A 23,123-nucleotide genomic window follows, 5' to 3' on the forward strand; every position below is an offset into this window, starting at 1 on the left:
GGGAAACTGAGGCAGGAGAATGGCGTGAACCCGGGAGGCGGAGCGGAGCTTGCAGTGAGCCGAGATTGTGCCACTGCACTCCAGCCTGGGTGACAGAGCGAGACTCCGTCTCAAAAAAAAAAAAAAAATTATGATGATAAATGTTAGTTATCAACTTAAAAATACATGAAAGTGTATGTACTTTCTAAATTTTATTTAGAGGTATGTAGATGATAAAGTTTGAAGATACTCTTCTGGCAAATATGGCAAGTGAAAGTTTAGCGGGTTCCCAGACCAGAGTTAAACACACCAGCAGATCTTTATTGACCATCTTACATAATTTTTTTTTTTTTTTGGAGACAGAGTCTCACTCTTATCCCCCAGGCTGGAGTGCAGTGGTGCGATCTCGGCTCACTGCAACCTCTGCCTCTCGGGTTGAAGCGATTCTCTTGCCTCGGCCTCCCAAGTAACTGGGATTACAGGTGCCCGCCACCATGCCCGGCTAATTTTTGTATTTTTAGTAGAGATTGGGGTATCACCATGTTGGTCAGGCTGGTCTGGAACTCCTGACCTCAGGTGATCCTCCTGCCTTAGCCTCCCAAAGTGCTGGGATTACAGTCGTGAGCCACTGTGCCCGGCCCATCTTATAGAAATTTAAAAATATCTCTCAACTTTAGATTTGGTGTTAGGGAATCTATCATGAATAGCATCTCACACTGTCTTGCAAGTGAGCCAACCAAGTCCTAATGCTGGAAATGTTGAAAAAACTGCCTTACTCCTTGGGTGAGATCTTCCAGAAACTCTGTTGCTAGGAATCTAGCCGCTGCTGGAAAAAAGGGAGAAATGAAATAGAAATTCTATGTAATCAAAGCCCAGTTCTTCCCTAGTAATAGAACTGACGGCTTTTACAAAGTGAAAAGATTACATTTTCTATCACGGAAAGAATGTATTATTAAAAATGGTTTTGTAGTTGTTTGTCACAAGATTATAATTAAGTAGGAACATTTTTGGAAAGCACTTCCCTTCATTTAACATCCCCTTATCCCAATACATAATCCCTCTCATGCCTTCATAACATGAGCTTTGTCATGGTCTGCTTGACAGTAGTTTTGAAGACAGTGCCTATGAATTTCACATCTTATTTTGTTTTCTTAGCTGGGAAGACTTCTTAGTAAGCAGTTACCTTTGTCTTTTGATCGACTTTAAGATGGAATATTTTAAGTCATTAAATGTGATATACCCCAGCTTTGAGCTACTTCCACTATATTAGGTTAGGAAGTTTCTATTTGCGTATATTTTTAAGTCCTGAGTGGATGAGTTTTATAAAATGCTTTTCCTACATCTATTAAGATGGCAAATGTTTTCCCCCCCTTCCCCCCTCTCCCTATTATGGTTGATTACATAATTTTGAACCATCCTTGCATTCTGGGATAAACCCAAATTGGTCATGATCAGTCGTATTACTAATAATATACTTGCGGATTTAAAATATTTTATTTTTCAAATTTTGAATCTTCATTTACAAATAAACTATAATTTTTCTTGCTCTGTATATTCATAAGTGAGATTAATTTTCAATTAATTATATTTATAATTTGGTTTTTGTCATTTTTGTTTTCATTTTTTGAAATAAATGTCTACATGTACTTCATGTGGTTATTGTTTTCTCCCTTCCATACTCTATTCCTTGGAAATGAACCACTAAGTCCAGCTCACACTCAAGTGCTAGAGAAGTAGACTTCACTTTTTGGACAGAGAGGTGTCAAAGAATGTGTGGACATGCTTAAAATCCCAACAATGCAGGTAATGAATGCATGTACAGATTATATGCTAAATATGGTGTTCTTTCTAACTTAAGAAAGCTATGATGCCAAAATGAATTTGAAATTGATTGTGATGTCTATATAATTTATGATTTTATCCAAAGTCTGATACTCTATCAAAAATAGCTTTGTAGTTATCAATTTACACACAGATATTTCATACTAACGGAGCTACAGAACACTTAAAACAAGCTGGTATTCAAACAAAAAATATACTTCAGCAAAGCAACACATTCTTTTTCTCTTTGCTGCTTGTCATAAATTAGATTTTAAATATAGTTGAGCCTTTTTGAACCTGTGTTGTAATTGACTGTAAGTATCCTGTGACAACATCAAACCTTTTCCAACAAGTCCTAAGTTTTGGTTTCATTTTGTCTAAACTCAACTGAAAATCTTTAATGAAAGAAAATGACATTTACTATATATCAGGGGAAGGAGCCAGGGAGATATCAGTACTTAGCAAATTTTGCAAAATAAGCAGTCTCATCTACTTCAAAAATTTGTAATTATTCGAAGATGACTGTGCTCAAAGTGATTTATCACGTGCTACTACAAAAGGTACATTTGCATATCATGGTGAAGCATGATTTTTCACTAAGATGATTCTAAAATTATTTTCTAACAATTTTATTTCACATACGAAAAGCAATTACTGTTGATGCATTTAATTAGCAGAATTTTAGTTACTTGATGCCAGTTTTATATCAATGTTGTCAGATATGTCAAAAGAAATCAATTTTTTCATCCAATTCAAGGAAGAAATAAACCCTTTGAAAATTTTATTTTGAAAGTGAAACATCTGACTATATTATGCCCCATGTTACAAGTTAAAAGCCCAATATTAACTGGCCATTTCTAATGGTTGTATTAATTATCTATTACTGTGTAACAAATCACCAGACAGAAGCTATTGACCTTGAAGAAGTCATTGACCCCCTGGTACTTTTTGGGAAAATAGGAGTAATAACCTTCCACTCCAGAAAAATATTATACATTCTGATGACATGAGGAAAATAAAGAATATATAAAAGAAGGAATGGGCCTGTGATGTAAGTTAAAATTATAGCTTACATTTTAAGTTCTCACTAAATTACCTTTTTAGCCATGAGTATTAGGCTAGGTGATCTCTAAGTTCTCTTCTAATTACATAATTTCTCTTTATATTAGGCCAGGCATGGTGGTTCATGCCTGTAATCCCTACTTTGGTAGGCCTAGGTGGGTGGATCACTTGAGGTCAGGAGTGCAAGACCAGCCTGGCCAACATGGTGAAACTCCATTTCTACTAAAAATATAAAGAGAAAAAAAATTAGGCCCACATGGTGGTGCATGCCTATAATTCCAGCTACTCATGTGGCTGAGGCAGGAGAATCATTTGAACTCAGAGGTTGCAGTGAACTGAGTTCACGCCACTGCAATTCATCCAGCCTGGGTGACAGAGTGAGACGACTCCATCTCAAAAAAAAAAAAAACCAAAACAAAAACTTCCTCTATTTTATTCCAGCTCTAAAATTCTGGTATTTCTGAATCAAATATTGCTTTCTAAATCAAACTATGAAGTCTTTGGAAACCATAGCTGTGCCTCAGACATGCCTTCACCTCCCATAGAATCTATGTTTCTTTGCACAGAAGGTTTTGTCATACACAGAGTAGACACTGACACACTGATTGATCGCTCAGTATTTTGGTCTCTGGATTTCTCTATATTCACTTAATTATTTCAATAATTGACATTACCCACAACCGACCAAAGGTGATACTTCTGGCAAGTGGAAGCATGAGAGTGCTATTTCTTACCGACATTCATTTACCCCTTTACATATAAACCATTCCTTTATCCTCTTCATTTGTTGAGCACTGGAGCGCCATCTATTTTACATGACTTTTTGCAGTTATTACACCTATTCATAATTATTCCTGGCATATGTTGCTTAATGATGGAGATATGTTCTGAGAAATGTGACATTAGACCATTTTGTCACTGTGCAAATATCATAGAGTATATTTACACAAACATTGATGGTATATGTATACATATATATTTAATTTATACATATTTTTCATGTGGAAAGCCAAATGTCTCAGAACCTTAACTGAATTATCAGTCATTCCCCTACTTATTCTGCAGAGCCAATATCAAGTGTTACATATCAGGTTTCTATTTATGTTCCATTATAATCTTACGGGACCACTGTCTTACATGCGGTCATTGTTGGCTGAAACATCGTTATGCGGCACATGACTGTACTTGTGTTAAATAATTATTTTGGCTATAAGACTTGGCGCAGAGGAATTTCTGGGGAATAATAATCAACTGCAGGAAATTGGTGACCCAAAACAAGCTGGTCATTAATTTTGTTGAAATGTCAAAAGCTCATATCTGAAAAGGGTGGGCAAAATAAGCAAATAGGTAATTTTAATACGTAGCACACTGTTACTGCTGCTCACATGAAGACGCTAATAAATGTTCACAATCCAACCACAATAGCTTCTTAGCATTCCATCCAATAGAGCAAGGAATCTTTATTAACTCTGAGAAGCTCTCACATCCAGAAATTATTTGAAGTGTTTCTACCTGATTTAGGGTTTAATTAGGTTTTTTAATTTAGTTTTTTTGTGTTAGTTTCTTGGGGGGTTTTGGGATTTTGGTTTTTGGGTTTGTTTGGTTTTTCTTTGGTTTTGGTGTCACGTAAGTATTTCAATTTTGCACGACAATGTTATGGACTAGAAAGGGAATCTGCAACAGATGATTTAAGTTATAGTCTTGGTAATTCCAGACAGAAGCTATTGACCTTGAAGAAGTCACTGACCCCCTGGTACTTTTTGGGAAAATAGGAGTGATAACCTTCCACTCCAGAAAAATATTATACATTCTGATGACATGAAGAATGTTTACATATTTGTCTTCCTCGGAATACACCCTGTAAAGGCATAATCTTATATCTAAAAACTGTATTTTTAGTGACAAAGTCTTGCACTTAAGTTACCAATTAAGTCTCTGAGGATAATTAAGTTTGTTATAAATATACTGGTAGAGACAAAGGCTACTAAGATTCTAGTGAAGTCACAGATGCAAATCAAAAACTGTGGACAGCAAGTTAATGATTAGAGTGCTGGTGTGTACAGCATAAGGTTTGATGGATAAGTTTAACTTCTACAAGAAACATATTCTAACAAATATAATTTTTCTTAACCAACATAATAAGAAAATATACTTTTTTAAACCAACAAACAAGGATGGCAAGCACACAGGTTGCTTTACACAGCCACATTTAAAGTCAGAACATCCAAAATTAAGTCAGTGGTCTTTGGAACTATTAAATCTCTTATGATTACAGCAAAGCTCTTTTCCATTTGTAACAAACAAACTTGGAAAAAACTCAATTATATTACAAATAGAAACTAGCTACGGATAGATATAATTTAAATGTTATGACAACTAGTTCTTTATTAAACTGCTGCCACTTGCAGCTGCTAGATTCAGTTATAATTTCGAATTAGGGCTGAATTAAGTATGAGGGTTATAATTTTCTTTCTTTTTTTTTAGAGGGGGGGTTATAATTTTCTATTGCCAACCTGTATGCCAATAATAATAATTATTATAACAACAACGATAATAGCAGAAGTAGGTAACATTTACAGAGTGCTTACAATGTGCCAAGATTTTAACTAAATATTTTACTTAATCCCCAGAACTACCCTATGAGGTGGGTACTATTGTGATATTCATTCAACAAATGAGAAAATGACAGTTTAAAGACATTAAGGGCCAGGCATGGTGACTCACCCCTGTAATTCCAGCATTTCGGAAGGCTGAGGCAGAGGATCACCTAAGTCCAGGAATCGGAGACCAGCCTAGGCAACATAGTGAGTCCTTGTCTCTACAAAAAAATTTTAAAATTACCTGGGCATGGCAGTGGCTTGCCTATAGTTCCAGCTACTCTGGAGGTTGAGGTGTGAGGATGTCTTGAACGCAGGAGTTCAAGGCTGGGGTAAGCGATGATCAAGCCACTGCACTTCAGCCTGGGTAACAGTAAGACCCTGTCTCAAAAAAAAAAAAAAAAAAAAAGGTAAGGCCACAGAGCTAGGAAGAGGTAGACTCTTATCCAACTCATACCCTTAAGGGCCAAACCAAGTCACAGGGCCAGGCATGGTAGCTCACACCTGTAATTCCAGCACATTGAGAAGCTGAGGCAGGAGGATTGCTTGAACTCAGAAGTTCAAGATCAGCCTGGGCAACATAGTGAGACCTCGTCCCTACAAAAAATATTAAAAATTAGCCAAACATGGTGATGCGTGCCTGTAGTACCGTTTACTCGGGAGGCTGAGGCAAGAGGATTGCTTGACCACAGGAAGTTGAGGCTTCAGTGAGCTGTGATTGTGCCACTGCACTCCAGCCTGGACAACACTGGGCAACACAGCAAGACCCTGTCTCAAACAAACAAACACAAAACAAAGGGTACAAAGTTTCAGTCAGATAGTATGAGTAAGTTCTGGATATCTGTTCAACAGCATGGTGATTATAGTTAGTCATGATGTATTGTAGACTTGAAATTTGCTAAGACAGTAGATAAGTGTTCTCACCACACACACATAAAATAACTGTGAAGTGATGGATATGTTAGTTTGATTCAATAATTTCACAATGTATACATATACCAAAATACCACATTGTATACCATTTAAAATATTAAATAAGACAAAAACTAAATATATAAATACAATTTAACCAATAAAGCAAATGAGTTAAAGCACTTGTACCTCTCATCATTCTATAGCCTGATGTTCCTGAAATGCTCTCTCTTCATAACAGAATTTCATGTGATGGTGTTTTTAATGGAGCATTCTGCCTACTTGATACGGGGTCATCACATGTTTCTTTCCACAAAATACTACTTTCTGATCTCTTTCTCATCACCATACTGCCTTCCTTTATCTCTCTTTCCTTTATTGCTTTTATCTATTATTTCTTTCCTTAACCTATCCCCATTTTCCCAACTTTTATCCCATTTTCCTCGTCCATGCAATTAGCTTGTCAGGAACATGCAGCATATCCCAAAACTCCAGAAAGGTGATTCTCAGGGCTCCAGAGGGTGGTAGTCCTCGAGTCAGAAATGAGAGACCAGGAACAGAGGCTGGGAAAACAGAACTGTTTCCCCTCCTGCTTATTTTATTTTGAAAATTGCTTCTAGCTCCCATTTATCTTAGTGTTTCTATCAAAATAAGAATAGCACCTGTTTCACATAAAATTAATGGGTTATGTCTAAATTTATTTGCATTTGGGGGTAGAATATTCTGAAAAAAATAGAAATTGAGATCAAATGGTCATTTATTTTGGCTCTTACCTTTTAGGAGGTAAGTGGTTATGATCTCATTTAAGCTTAATTACTTCCTTAGAGGCCCATCTCCAAATATAGACACATTGAAGGTGTTAGGGCTTCTGGGTATGAATTTTGGAGGGATACATTCAGTTCATAACACACAACTTAATTTTTTTTAAAGAGTGAAATCATTTTTTAAAATGATGGAAAAAGCTAAAATATGCTAAATATAAATCTAAAAAAACTTAGTTTTACGGACTGAATTTGTCCCTGCAAAATTCATATGTTGAAATCCTCGCCCCCAGTGTGATGGTAGTAGGAGGTGGGGTCTTTCGTAGGTAATTTAGCACAACAAGGTGGAATCCTCATGAAGAGAATGTTTGCCTTTACAAAGGGATCCAAGAGACCTCTCCAGCTCTCTTGTAAGAGAGCTGTAACCTGTAAGAGAGCCCTGTAACCTGGAAGAGAGCCCTCACTCCAACCCAACCATGCTGGCACCCTGAACTCAGACTTCCAGCCTCCAGAACTACAAAGAGTAAATTTCTGTTGCTTAGAGGCCACTCAGTCTATGGTTCTTTGTTACAGCAGACAAAACTGACTCAGACACCTGCTATACCTATACTAACGTCACACAAAATAGGTGTTCAGGTAAAAAGTTTTACTAAAGACAAAAAGGAACATTTCCACAATGATAAAAATTCAATTCACCAGGAAGATATAATTATTTTAAATTTGGTCACCTACTAGTATAAGTTTGAACTCTATAATGCAAAAATTGAAACAGCTAAAAAAAAAAAAAAAAAAAAAAAAAAAAGAATTATCCACAATCATAGTGGGAGACTTCAACACACCTCTCTTTGTAACTGACAGAACAAGCAGACAAAATAGATAAGTAAGGGCATAGAAATTTCAAACAATGTGGAAGTCATCTTTAAAGGGCTAAGACCAAAACAAAGAAAAAGATTTAAATGTCCATATATATTATAGAGGCAGTAGCTATAGTGGCATATATTATCTTTATTTTCAGTTACAATTTCATTTTATAGAAGAAGAAATCAAGGCTCAGAGAGGTAAAATAACCTTATACAGTCCAAGTGGTAGAGCCAGAAAATTCATTGTGTTTTAAAAGTTTAGTAGAACTCACCAGTGAAACCATCTAGGTGGGCTTTTTTTTTGAGAGGGGAAGTTCTTGACTATCATTTCAATTTCCCACTTTTAATTGAATAGATTGACATTTTTTCTCTGGGCTTATTTATTTTTGAGATGGAGTCTCACTCTGTTGCCGAGGCTGTAGTGCAGTGGTGTGATCTTGGCTAACTGCAACCTCTGCCTACGGGTTTCAGGCAATTCTCCTGCCTCTTTTTGTATTTTTAGTAGAGACAGAGTTTCGCCGTGTTGACCAGGCTGGTCGTGAACTCCTGACCTCAGGTGATCCACTGGCCTTGGCCTCCCAAAGTGCTGGGATTACAGGCGTGAGCCACTATACTTGGCTATATTTACTTTCTTCTATTGAGCTCTTCCATTTTTCAATACCCTTATTTCCCCGAACTAAATAATTTGGTGGGCTTTATGTCACTTCGAAATGAAATCGTAACTGAAAATAAAGTGCTTAGCACAGTGCCTGGGTAGAAAGCATCCAGTAAATACTGTCATTTCTGCTACTTTTACTACTATTATGATTGCTATGTCTACTACTATTATTTATGCATCTTTAGAGTCTCCTGAGTCCCTGACAGCTACTGACATTGGGGCAAATATAAGTCTATCAATATTTTTGAATTTGACTTATGGAAATAGATACTAGCTCTTGCAGGCATGAGAACTGTTTCTCAGCATGATGAAATCTGGAGAAAAAAGTTTGAATTAATTCCTAAGAAATCAGAAGTAATATTTGGTGGCACTGCTAATGGAGCTGAATGCATTAGAAAATGTCAGTTATAAAAACTGACTGATCTGGGTGTGAGATGAGTCCAGTTACAGTACTGCCCAGTTACAGTAAGTTAGAAAGAGGAACAGGATGGGAAGAGTTCATTCTTGTCCGTGACCTACTGGCAGGAATAACGAATGACATTGCTAACTAGGTGCCTACTCCAAGCCCCACATCTTTGCTTCTGTTTAGTACAGAGCAAATTTCAGTTGGAAGTTTGGCTTTGCATATAGTCACTGCTCAAAAAAATGTTTATCAATTTGTCAATTTTGGTCTGTCAATTTAGCAATTTCAATAGCTTTGTCAACTTACCAATTAGGTCATTCATGATCTGTCAGTCTTCTTCAGATAGCCAACATTTTCCAAATTAACTTCTTTACTAATATCAGATCCTCAGAAAGGGAAATTCACACCAGGGGTTTGTGTTCCTTATTATAAACAAATAAAAAGAAAATTTGCATTATAGTCACTCTACAAAAACATCATGACCGAACTACCTTTCCAGAAGCTTGACTTGAAAATGTAGTATTTATTGAGAACAAGAGAGATGAACACCTGAACAGGCTGGAAAACATATGAGGATACATGCCTGAGTTCACATCAAAATGTTTGGCAAGAGAAAGAATGTTAGTGTGAAATATACAGAAATTTTGGTTATAAATTTTCCCACCAAAGTTTCACTTCAAAAAACAAACAGTGCAGACTAGTCATTGTTTCAGAATGGAAAAAGAGTGTACCTTAGGAACTAGTTCAGGAGGATATTTTAGTTCTCTCGCTTTGTTTTTTCAATCAATCATGTAACTATTTTGTGTATTTCCTTTCCTTGGGGAAATATTCTAACTCCGATCCAATGTTTCTTAAAAACTCTTTCATCGTGTGCAAAATATCTTTGGTTTGTGAATTTACAAAATGTTCTTAACCTCAGAAAAAATAAATAAGTTAGAGAAAATTAAAATAAGTCCAAATCATTAAGTACATTTTTTGAAATCCCTCAAGTGTAGGAAAAATGTAGGTGGAACAGAACAACAGTCAGGCTTGGGCCAGAACCTAGGAAATCTCTGAAGATGTCAAAAATGATTTCATATGAAGAGTTGTGTTCTTTTTTACTTCAGGACTTCTTCAAAAGCAGAGGAAGGGTTGGAGAAAAGCATGAAAAAGAAAAGTCTATCTGAATTCAAGGTTTGGCATGAATACTTTCCCAAGCCCAACCAGCTTACCATCAATGATAATTCAATTTCAATCAAATCAAAGAGAAGGTGCCATGCTAGGTGCTGAGCTTGTATAGAAATATGAACAAGACTGTATGCTCACCCACACAAGCTGTTTAAGATGATGAAGCTGGGTGAAAGATGAAAGATAATAACTATTTTATGAGATTATAATATAATAACATTATCGAGAGGATTTTCAAGCCAACTTCTCCCAGAAGTCTAAGTGAGAAGAAGAGCTGTACTTCTCACCTGTTCAAATCCTTCCTATCCCTCAAGGGCAGCTTTAATCCCACATCTGGTTTAGACTCTCCAAAACTTTCCAGCCCATTGTTGTTTATATCACAGATGTGAGGCCATTATAAACACCTCTTGATTTGGGTTATAAAAACAGGTAAGGAGTGTATTTTACTCTGAGGGAGAAGACAGCATAGTATTCAGAGGCAACAGAACACAGTGGCCAAGAGAACAGATTTCAGGGCCAGCTGACTTTGCTACAAATCCTAGGATCACCACTGGGGAACACTGGAAAAGTTAATCTTTCTAAGCCTCAGTTTCCCCATCTTCAAAATGGAAACATTAATAGTTCGTACCTCATGGAATTGTGAGAATCAAAGCAACTGTACTTAAAATACTAGGGGACAAACTGGGCACGGTGGCTCACATCTGTAATCCCAGCACTTTAGGAGGCTGAAGTAGGCAGATCACTTGAGGTCAAGAGTTCAAGACCAGCCTAGCTAATATGGTGAAACCCCATCTCTACTAAAAATAACAAAAATTATCTGGGCGTGGTAGTGCACACTTGTAATCCCAGTTACTTAGGTGGCTGAGGCAGGAGAATCACTTGAACCCGGGAGGCAGAGTCTGCAGTGAGCTGTGATCGTGCCATTGCACTCCAGCCTGGGCAACAGAGCAAGGCTCCATCTAAAAAAATAAAAAATAAAAAACACTAGGGGGCACAGTCAAGCACTGTGGCACATGCCTATAATCCCACTTACTTGGAAGGCCAAGGTGGGAAGATCAGCTTAGCCCAGGAGTTTGAGTCCAGCCTGAGCAGCACAGTAAGACCCCATCTCTAAAGAAAAAAATGAGGGAGGGGGGAATAAATATTAGACATATAAATGTTTGTTGGTTATGACTAATGTTCATCCATGCATTCCACAAATGTTCCTTAGGTGCCTTTTCCCTGCAAGATGCTGTTCTAGGCACGAGATCCCAACAGTGGATAAAACAGACAAAGTTCCAGACCTCACGGAGTCTCCATTCATTTGTCAACTGGAAAATAAGCTCTATGGGGAAAGAAAGCATATAAAATATCATTTTGTATTTCCTATGGTGCTTTACACAAAATAGACAGCAAGAGTCTGTGAAGGAATTCTAAGTGGAAGAAGGAAGACGTGCTTGGAAAATCTTGCACTCCTGAGCAAAGACAAAAATTATGTGAACAAACCATCTGTATTCTACGAAGGTCTTCTAGAATCTAGTCCTTTAGTATTTCAAAAAATTCAACTCCTTGGTAATTTAAAATAGAATGAATTACACAAAGTTTCCACTGCACCATGCCATGCTTTGCTCACATGGCGGAGGAGTGCATGGCATGAAAAACATTTCTGGATTGTGACGCTCAGCCAGATGAGCTCAGGTTACTTGTGTTTCATGGCCTTTCAGTCTGGAGCTTGATTGCCAGTTGGAAGCCTTGGATTGACTCCTTGATCTCAGAGCTACAGGAGGTTAGCCATGTGGCCAGAGTGACTGCAAGAGGCCAGGGAGGCTCAGGGATGCCTAGCTAAGGAGTTTCACTTCTTTAAGACTTGTGTTACTATTAAAACACATTCCTCTAGGACAGTTAGTAATTTGGGCTATTAACAGTTATTCAGTCTTCACAGAAATAAGGACCAGATATATTCTCTTTTTAAAAAAAAAGAACTTTGGCCAGGCATGGTGGTTCACACCTGTAATCCCAGCACTTTGGGAGGCCAAGGCGGGCAGATCACTTGAGGTCAGGAGTTCGAGACCAGCCTGACCAACATAGTGAAATCCCGTCTCTAGTTAAAAAACAAACAAGAAAAATTAGCCAGGCATTGTGACACATGCCTACAGTCCCAGCTACCTAGAAGGCTGAGACAGGAGAATAGCTTGAACCCAGGAGATAGAGGTTGCAGTGACCTGAGATAGCACCACTGCACTCCAGCCTAGGTGACAGAGTGAGACTCTGTCTCAAAAAAATAAAAAAAAAAGAAATAAGAAATTCAGCCTAATAATAAAAATAGTTTTGTTCATTGTAGGCAAACTGGAAGCTATAACTTTAGCTACATCCACAGTCTTAAGAGCAAGTTTTTGGAACTGTAGAATAACTTAGAGGTAGCTTGAAAAAACACTGGCCTCGGAAGTCAAGACACCTGAGTTCTAGTTTTGACTAAGTAAGCTGACTGAACTTAAACAACGGAAATAATTCTCAAGCCCCAGTTCCCACATCTGTAAAATGAGAGTTCTTAGGTGCCCCACCATCGTTTTTTTAGTACTTATGAAATAATTATCCATCATAGACCCACCTCTTTCATACAATATTTAGAACAATGACCTTGTATGATAGTGTCTTAGTGTGTTTTGTGCTAGTACAACCAAATACCTGAAACTGGGTAATTTATAAAGAAGAGAATTTTATGTTCTCACAGTTCTAGGGATTGGGAAGTCCAAGATCAAGGCACCAGCATTTGGTGTCTGATGAGGGCTTTTTTGCTGTGTCCTTATATGGGGGACGTCAGATGGTCAAGAGAGACTAACTCCCTCCATCAAGTCCTAGTTTGATAGCATTAACCTATTTATAAGGGCAGAGCCCTCACGACCTAAACACCTCCCAAAGAGACTCACCTTTCAGCACTGCTGCACTGGGGATTAAGTTTTTAATACATGAATTTAGGGGAACACATTCAGACCATAGCAGATAGTTACATTTGGCATTGAGGAGATTAAAGCTCAAAGAAGCTCACTTATTTACCCAAGGCCATAGGCTATGGGGCAAAGGTGCGATTTAAGGTTATCTGCCAACTAAATAACATCCTCTTCTTCCCAAAGTGCAGCTGGCTTTAATTTGCTAGTATATGAAATACCTCTGAGTTTGAAAATAAAGAATAACTCTGACAAAAAAAATCTCATTGCCTACTTGACCCTTTTGCTTAAGATTCACTCCACTCTGTTACTTACCTAGTGTGTAGGGCAATTTCTTTATGTTTACATTTCTGCCGTGAATAGGTTACAAAGTTAAGTCTTACCTGGAGAGGGTATCTGAGTTTCATGGAATGGATATTCAGAAGATTTGCTCTCAAATAACAGGGATATTTATCTTCTTTCCACTTGTGTTTCAATGACTGTGAAGAAGTGTAATCAGAAAGTAAGATGGCATGCAGATCTAACTTACCCATAACAAACTCTCAAGGACTGTCAGGCATATCATTCATTATACCCTAGCAAAAAGAAGCTGTCCACCCATTCCCCTCACTGAAGGGCAGCCTTCTTAATGAACATCTTTAATTGGATTAGGAGTAAAGACCTGTCTGTCCCATCACCAGCCAATCCATAAACTAGTGATTGGGCTAAAATGTGACCTGGCCAATAAGTCTGTGCTCAAACAGGCCAGAATGCCTGTTTCAAGAGCCTGAATTGTGAAATACAGAAAACACAAGCCCTTTGGTGGACAGGGGAGCACAGAGAAGACAACAGATGCATAGTGTCTTCACATTAACACTGGGTGCTCAGAGTGAAATTAATGGACTTCTACTTCTGAGGATCCCAAACTTGTGTTGGGTTCCAAATCACTTCCCCCAGAAATTGTTCTATTACGAATCCTGTTCTTGGATTTCTAAGAGATGATCTTTCTCAAATATAAATATGTATATATATATATGTGTGTGTGTGTGTGTGTGTACCTAAGCATATGTATCATACTGATACATTAAAATTCTTTTAATTGTAGGAATTGGTGACTATTCTTTAAAAGCAAAAGAGCTGAATAAACCTCTGTACAACTATTTTGTTAAACTATATACTGTAATTCTACTCTGTCAAATAACACTGAAATTAGTAGGGATTTGGCACCTGGTCTGCCAGTTCCAAGGCCTGCTTTATAATTGCTGCATTATACCACCTGAAATTATTTTTGCTACTCCAGCTGGTTCAATTATACTCATTTAGATCAGAAGAAGAATTCAGTAGGACTTTCCAGTAAGAGATATCTAGTACCTGACTTACCTTTCATCTTAAAGACTACCATTTTCTAAGACCAATTCCATATTCTCTGGGGGGGTGAATTTTAAGCATTTGGTTTTAATCCATCTGTAACTTCTATACCACAAAGAAGCTGAAATCTTTTAAGTATGATGAAACTATATGTAAAGATATGTGGTATTGATTATTTATAAAAGCAATGACTGCTCTTCCAGTAGGGCAAACAAGCTTCTTCTCTTTAGAGGCTTCTTTGCTCACCTAATGAAGACTGGCCAGTAAAGTTGAGCCAGAGGGTGTCTAACCTCTGACTTATTGAAGGCACTCCACCTTGTTGTTTTTGCTTCCATCAACAGTAATGAGTTCTGCATGCCTTAGAAAAGAACAAAGCGCTTGGTTATTTCCCAGATTTTCACTCTCAATGTTCCTACCCCATCTAGCTCATCTGATGCTTGGAGGAATCCTTCTTCACACATTTAAATTTAATGTTAGCATTTCCTTCATTGACTCATTAACTGCCCTCTGGTGCAGGTTAACCAATGACCCTAAAAGAGGTCTCCAGTTGCTCTGCAAGGCTGATGAGCAATTCTCACCCTGCACTTCAGCCAACAAAAATGTTGTGCCATTTTACAAGCAGCAGAAATCCCAGAAGGCCACACAGTTCCATGGCCTGATACACGCAGAAGAATAATAAAAAATTTTATGGCTCTGGGGAAACCAATCAATCCCAGGAGTGCCCCAAGGCAGGTAAAGCTGGTGTGTCCTCACTCAGCCTCCTGCCTTGACAACTTTACCCGAGAACACTTAGACTTGCAGGGCATGGTCTGTAAAACATAAAAACAGCCTTGGATTTGAGATAAACATATGCACCAGATTCTGCCTATAAGCATTCATAGCTAACTGTATCTTATCTTAGAAATCAGGGGAATTGTTTATTTGAAGCATGAAACCTAAGTTAATGAATGGGATATTTTCGTATTCTTGCAAAGCCAAGAAACATACATTCTACTGCCCACTGGGAAAAAAAAACAGGATATTTGCCAATGGAAGTCCAGTTAGGATATTAGCCTCTGATAGCAGCTGACTTCTATCTTATCCAAGCGCTCTTTCAAAAGTTTTCCCTACTTTCTGATAACTTTTCTCTCTCTTTTTCCCTTTTTTTTTTTTTTTTTTGAGACAGGGTCTCACTCTGTCTCCCAGGCTGAAGTGCAGTGGCGTGACCATGGGTCACTCAATCAATCCTCCCACCTCACCTCCCGAGTAGCTGGGACTACAGGCATGCACCACCACACCCGGCTAATTTTTTTGTGATTTTTTGTAGAGACGGAGTTTTGCCATATTACCCACGCTGGTCTCAAATTCCTGGGCTCAAGCGATCTGCCTGGCCCTGATAACCTTTCTGTATATATATACATATATCAAAATGATAAATGTACATGGATTTTTCAGGAAGTGGGGAAACTTTTCAGAGGCTACTATTTCACTAAAATCCTGTAAGTGGTCAATACTTACATCAATTAGTAGACGCAGCCCCTAGATGAGTGTGGCAGCCTCTACAAAATAAAGTAAAAAACTGGTGATGGGTTGGGGGAGGGATGATCCAAGTAATTTAAAGAGAAATCCTTCCACTAATAATCATTTATGACACTTATTTACTTATTGAAATTATAAAGTTTGTACAAACTTTGTTTTTCTTTTTCTTTTCTTTTCTTTCTTTCTTTCTTTTTTTTTTTTTTGGAGGCAAAGTCTTGCTCTATCTCCCAGGCTGGAGTGCAGTGGCTCAATCTCAGCTCACTGCAACCTTCTGTCTCCTGGGCTCAAGTAATACTCCTACCTCAGCCTCCCAAGTAGCTGGGATTGCATGCATGCACTACCACACCCAGCTCATTTTTGCACTTTTAGTAGAGACAGGGTTTTGCCATGTTGGCCAGGCTGGTCTCGAACTGCTCACCTCTAGCCTCACCCACCTCAACCTCCCAAACTACTGGGATTACAGGTGCAAACCACTATGCCCAGAACACACTTTCTTAATATGTATTTTTCATGCTGAGTGTCAAACCATGAGCCTCATGTCCTAGGTGATATTTAGCATTCCCAAAATGGTATAGAGTGCCCAGAAGGCAAATGTTTTGTCTTTTACCAAACACACATCACTTTGCTTTTGCATATATATATATATATACACACACACACACACGCCTAATATACACATATATGGTTTTTTCCCACACTGAACTCTAAGTGATCGCCATGCAAAGCATAATTGCTTTCGGATCTTGTTTAGTTTCCTAAGAAGGAAGTCTCCTTCCAGGAAGCTGCATTGGCTAGATGCCTTCATGAAACACTAACAGGATTTCAAAATAAATTTGTCTCCTCGGAAAGAGAAAGATGTGTCCATGAAACCTTTGTGAGAAGACAAAAACACTTAAGTGATTAAAAACTACTCATGGTCTGCAGGTAAAAAGGCATATGTATCCCAAATGTTGAAGCCATTGTACTTCTTCTATTCACACCCCTAAACCGTGTAGAAGTTTGCCGGGAGGTGAGGACTCCAACAGCTGTGGAGAAACGTTTCTCTTTCCTCTCAGCTTGCACACATCATGGCGGTTGCCACCCAGCAGCCTCCTCAGCCTGGCAGCGGGAAGCGCAGAGGCAAGGCTCAGTATGTGCTGGCCAAGTGGGCTCGGCGCTGCGACTCTGGCGGACCCAGTCAGCTATAGCCCAGGTTATGGGGCATCCTCATCACCTGCAACATGAACCAGGGCAAGTGTGTGGAGGAGGCCTACACCCTGCTCAACGAATATGGCGACGACACGTATGGGCTGGAAAAGTTTACAGACAAGGATCAGAAGCCCCCTGGAAGTGAGGGAGAAGATGATGATGTGGAGGCTGCCTTGAAGAAAGAAGTTGGTGACATGAAGGCATCTACAGAGATGAGCCTAAGAAGATTCCAGTTAGTGGAAAGTGGAGCAAATAACATTGTCTTCATCAGGACACTCGGGATAGAACCTGATAAATTGGTGCATCATATTCTCCAGAATATGTACAAAACCAAGAAGACTCAAGTTATTCTACGAATGTTACCCATCTCAGGCAAATGCAAGGCTTTTTTAGAAGATATGAAAAAATATGCAGAAACATTTTTGGAACCCTGGTTTAAAGCTCCAAGCAAAGGGACGTTTCAGATTGTGTACAAATCTCAAAATAGCAGTCACGAGAAGTGAACCCAACTGGACTTCCTGGGTCGAGTGGGGACTTGGAGAACTAGTCTGTCTTACAAGAGGATTGTAAAATGCACCAATCAGCGCTCTGTAGCTAGCAAGAGGTTTGTAAAATGCACCAATCAACACTCTGTAAAAATGCACCAATCAGTGCTCTGTAGCTAGCAAGAGGTGTGTAAAATGGACCAATCAGCAGGATTCTAAAAGTAACCAATCATTGTGAGGATTGAGAAAAGGGCATTCTGATAGGACAGAAACAGGACATGGGAGGGGACAAATAAGGGAATAAAAGTTGACCACCCCAGCCAGCAGTGGCAACCCACTTGGTCTCCTCACATGCTGTGGAAGCTTTGTTCTTTCACTCTTCACAATAAAATCTTGCTGCTGCTCACTCTTTGGGTCCGTGCCACCTTTAAGGGCTGTAACACTCACCGGGAAGGCCTGCGGCTTCATTCTTGAAGTCAGTGAGACCACGAACCCACCAGAAGGAACCAACTCTGGACACAGTCACATGAATAGAGAAGTTATCAAATAATTGGGAGGAATAGTGTGTACCCTCAATTCAGAAAATAAACTGGATCTCACCAATCCACAGTACATGGTGGTAGTAGAAATCATCAAAGCTGTGTTGCCTGAGTGTCCTGAAAGATTACACGTTGTTTAGAAAATACAATTTCTGGTTGGGCACGGTGGCTCATGCCTGTAATCCCAACACTTTGGGAGGCCAAGGAGGTGGGCAGATCACGAGGACAAGAGATCAAGACCATCCTGGCCAACACAGTGAAACCCCATCTCCACTAAAAATTAAAAAATTAGCTGGGCATGGTGGTGCGGGCCTGTAGTCTTAGCTACTTGGGCGGAGGCTGAGGCAGGAGAATTGCTTGAACCCGGGGGGCATAGGCTGCAGTGAGCTGAGGTGGGAGATGGTGCCATTGCACTCCAGCCTGGCAACAGAGCATTCAAAAAAAAGAAAGAAAAAGAAAATTCAATCTCTAGGAGGTGATAGAGAGCTCTAAGGATCCATCACAGCTTAACTCAAAGCAGGGAAATGGGAAAGAAGGTAAACTGGAAGCTGCTGACAAGTCAGATCGAAACAACACAGCAGAAGGGAGAAATAACCAGCAGGTACCAGAGAATACTGAGGTGCTGGGGCAGACGAAACCGTCTAATCCGCAGGTGGTAAATGAGGGAGGAGCCAAACCTGAACTTGCAAGTCAAGCCACAGAAGGGTCCAAATCAAATGAAAATGATCTCTCATAGGAGGCCATTTGGTGCTGGAGGTGGGTTTCTCAACTGGCGCTCTATGAGATGTTGCTGGGGTTCCACCTTGAATTGTGACTGAAAACAGTTTTTTATTTGTGTGCTGCATTATGCTGTTCTCACAGTAGTGAACAATGATTGCACAGCCCTGTTAATCATTTTGTTAGGGATCTTTCAGCCCTTATGGAATGATGTAGAGGCAGACCCATGTGCCACACTATTGCAAAGAGGGGAGGATGGGAGGGGAGGTGGATGCTGGCCTGTCCCAGGCTCCTCTTATGCAGTGCCAGCTGACTTACTGTAGTGAACTGACTGTAAAGTAGAAAATCAGAGGGGAGTTTTCATTCGAAGGAAGGAGTTTTTACATGCCACAGCTCAGCTGTCCCCCTGCCACTTTGTTGTAAACATTGCAAGAATGTGGAACATGTAGGTTAGAAGTGAATTGTTTGGTGAAGTTTTTGTACTTTTGTGATTTTCTTGTTTGGCTACGTCTGTTTTTATATTTTATTAACATTTGTGTGTAACAAAGCTGACAGTTCAGTGCTGCAATTTGGGAAGGCAAGATGTGAGAAAGAAGAGAGCCATTTTAGGCACAGAGCTACAGACATTTCTGAAAAGGTTGGTGATGAAGAATTTTAGTCTTCTGAGTATACTTCAGTATTCTAGTGCAACAAGGGAGACAAAGAAATTCTGTCTTTATAATGAAAGTTAGTCCTCAAGGGTTTTATATGAACTCAGTCTAAGCTGTCCTATCCCATTGTGCATAGTCTGTGGCATGCAACTTACAAAACTAGAAATTGTAACTATAAGTCACAGCCACTTGACAAGAAAGAATATTCATTATTTTCAAATTGCTTTTGGACTATCAAAACAGTAAGGCTTTTGTTCAAAAATCACATTTAATCAAAAGGTTTAGGAAGCGAATTATCTAGTAGCAGAACTTATCTCAGGAAAGGAAAATATGCATAGTTGATGAGAATCTAATAACATTACAATGCTGGGGCAGGATGCAGTACAAGATTGAAAAGACTTTATTCTCAATAAGTCTGATATCTCAAATGATGCTAAAAAGGTTTTGTGTCATTAACTGAAAAGCAGCAGCTTCTCTATCCAGGATGATGAGTCAACAGGTTTCACAAATATTTGTCATGCTGTAGCATTTGTAAGATTTGTAAATGATGAAATTCAAAGAAAACTTCTTCTATTTCTAGGCTACCAAAACAAAGGCCAATATATAATGTTGTGACATCATATCTGGTAACCAGAGGTCTGTTATCTACCCTCCTGGTGCCCCATCAGTGGTTGTCTCCGTAAGTAATTTTGCGTCATTAAAAAAAAAAAAAGAAAGAAATCCTGATGTTGACGTTATAGCACACTGCTTTCTTCAGAGAGATGTTGATATCAAAAAATCTGAAGATACAGTGACATTCTGAATAATGCTACAAAACTGGTTACCTGTATCAAAGACCCATTTATGCAAAAATGTTAAAAAAATTAGAACACCCAAAACAAAAACCTGGACAAACAGCACATAAACCTCCTGCACCATCAGACATCCAGTGACTTATCAGAGGAAGAGTTCTCCACAGGACATTTGAGTCGAAAGGTGAATTGCCAAGTACTTACAAGAAAACAGCCAGCTTTTGCTGAGTGCTTTGGAAAAGAAAAATGGCTACAGAAACTAGCCTATTTAGCAGACGATTTTCATCACATGAACAAATGAACAAGTCTCTGAAAGGTTCTGGGGAAAAATTTTTTTCTTAAAGTGACAAGAGTCTTAGATCTAAAAGGAAACTGATTTGCTACCTTGCCAGGGGAATTCTTGAAATATTTCTGCAGCCACTTGGACTTGAAAATGAAGAGTACAACTCTCAAATCTTTCTAGAACCCACCTGGAGGAACCGCAAAACCCAATTAAGTAGTATTTTCTCTCTTTTTCCCAGCATTAGTATATGACTGTATGGGGAACCCTTTCTGCAAACCTGCTCAGCTTGAAATTTTGTCTCTGAAAGAAGAGAATGAACTCAGCTCTCATCTGACAGTCCTACATTTCTGTGAAATAAGAGTATTCAACTTAGTGCTCACACTCACACACCATGAGGGTTCCCTGCGGGGGTTTCCTGAATTTGAAAGTTTTTTCATGGCCTATTTTTTGGGTAAAATAATTGAAAAAGGCAGACACCAACAAAGTCTGCAAAGTAAACTGTCCAGATTAAGAATATTAAGGAGCTATAAAGTTAGCTTGTGGAAATGGGCTTATCCTTAAGTTTTAAAAAGTTAGGAAGTAGTAAAAATGTTAGGCTTCCTGCACAAGTGGCTATGTTTATTTAATGGCTAGTGAACATGGGAATATATTTTTATCCTCCTAGCTAGTGGTTCTGTTTGGTAAACCAGACTAGAATGATTTGAGAGGGGCAAAGAGAATAGGCACGACCTTCCTTCTATAGCTTTACATATTTAGAATGTTAATTCTTAATGGTGTTGAAGTTACCTTGAAAAGATTGATAAGAGGTTTATTAATATTATTTAGGGGAATAGGGAGGATAGAATTTTGGTGCCTTCTTCAGCAGACATACTCCATGACAAAGATTCTTTTATTTTGATAGTGCATGACAAAAGGACGTGGAAAAAAATTGACCATATGCCTACAGAATATGCAACTCTGTGGAACTAAGTTGTTTTTACTTTGTGAAAGTTGCCACTGTACATAAAGATTTTGATTTTATAGTTTGTTTTTAGTTGCCTTTTATATTTATTTGTATTTGGTAAGGCTCAGTTGTTATATAAGCTGTTCCTTCCCAGCTACAAAATCCTCTGTTTGGTTGTAACCTGAACTCATTAAAAGATTTGTTTTCAGGTTTATCAACTGTTTATTTTCACTGACATTTGAGCATGTTATTTTATAAATGATGAGATTCCAGGGTAGGAGGTGAGTGCTTTTTAATTCCCCTTTAGTTTTTTCTTCTAAAAATTACGTCAGTTAAAAACAAAACAAAACAAAACAAAAAAAAAACCCTGCAGTCTTGTGGTTTAGAAAACTTGTTTAGCTCTATAGAGAAAAGAATGTTAAACTTTGTATTTTAAAACATGTTTCTCTAAGGTTAAACATGGTTTTCAAATGCTATTTTTAGTTGTACTTTGCTTTTGGTACAGCCAAATATCAATCTTGTTTTTCAGTTCCTGATATTTTCAGAAAAATCAAAATAAATTTGTTCCCTAAAAAAAAAAAAAAAAAAAAACTAGTTTGCCAGTGGTCTAGGAAGCTCTAACCTCATCATTCTACTGGTAGCATAGTCTATTCCTAACCAGACACACATGTGTTAATGGAGCCACAAGGTTTAGGTCTTTCCTAATGGCTTCAATTGGGTGATTTTTATCCAAGCAATCTGCCTCCTCTTTTTAATTCTGTCTTCCCTGTAAGCATTCCTACACTCAAAGGAAAAAATACGTTTTTCATTTTACCAAAAAAAAATTACCTAAATTAAGGAATTAAGGTTTTTATAGTAACAATGTCTTCATAGTTATGGACTACCTTTCCTTCCTTTAAAAAAAAAAAAAAAAAAAAAAAGGCAACAAAACATCCACAAAGGTCACTTTCATCCAACACAGAAAACCCTACCTCCTGCCATCCAAAAATGCCACCTTTGAGCTGCCAACAGGATTTCTCACTATTCCTTAGGCATTCCTCCAGATAGTTTTTTCAAAGTCTGACTTAACTCAGCACAATTTAACCTGAGATTTGTAGAGGTCAGACTCTAGCAAAATATGACTACAAAAAATGGAGATACTAGTTTTAAACTGCATAAATATATATATAAATAAATCCATCAACTCTCTCAACTGCAGCAGTCTAATCATTAATCAATAATCTATCAATTGACATAAGTAACCTACATGATATTAATTACATCATTACATAGAATTCATCTGTGTAGAGCAACACTGTCCAATAGAAATAAAATATGACTTATATGTGCAATGTAAGTTTTCTTGTAGCAGCATTCATTAAGTTAAAACAAGTTAAAATTAAATTTAATAATATATTTTATTTAACCCAATATATCCAAACTAGTATCATTTCAACATGTGATCAATATTTTAAAATTATTGCCAGGCACAGTGGCTCACACCTGTAATTCCAGCACTTTGGGAGGCTGAGGCAGGTG

The 23,123-nt window shown here is 38.3% G+C and overlaps 1 long non-coding RNA gene and 1 pseudogene across 6 annotated transcripts in view; one reads left to right on the top strand and one right to left on the bottom strand.

Moving 5' to 3' along the window:
- The window catches only part of LOC103217608 (uncharacterized), a 92,184-nt gene that overhangs the window by 44,640 nt on the left and 24,421 nt on the right, over window positions 1-23,123 (bottom strand). For 2 of the 6 annotated variants that reach the window (XR_491126.3, XR_012090612.1), the window contains 6 exons: window positions 15,989-16,029; window positions 14,738-14,849; window positions 13,528-13,623; window positions 9,360-9,475; window positions 6,109-6,227; window positions 3,575-5,840 (listed from right to left, as the gene is read on the bottom strand). This is a non-coding gene — a long non-coding RNA (uncharacterized lncRNA). Of the gene's footprint in view, window positions 1-617; window positions 806-3,574; window positions 5,841-6,108; window positions 6,228-9,359; window positions 9,476-11,253; window positions 11,331-13,527; window positions 13,624-14,737; window positions 14,850-15,988; window positions 16,030-23,123 lie in introns of those variants that run through there. The other 4 variants (XR_012090611.1, XR_012090609.1, XR_012090610.1 and 1 more) reach the window with 4 other exon arrangements.
- On the top strand, window positions 17,077-17,842 carry LOC103217598 (THUMP domain-containing protein 1 pseudogene; annotated as a pseudogene).

Source organism: Chlorocebus sabaeus, chromosome 2 (genome assembly GCF_047675955.1).
Source record: "Chlorocebus sabaeus isolate Y175 chromosome 2, mChlSab1.0.hap1, whole genome shotgun sequence".
In the NCBI taxonomy this organism is placed as follows: domain Eukaryota; kingdom Metazoa; phylum Chordata; class Mammalia; order Primates; family Cercopithecidae; genus Chlorocebus; species Chlorocebus sabaeus.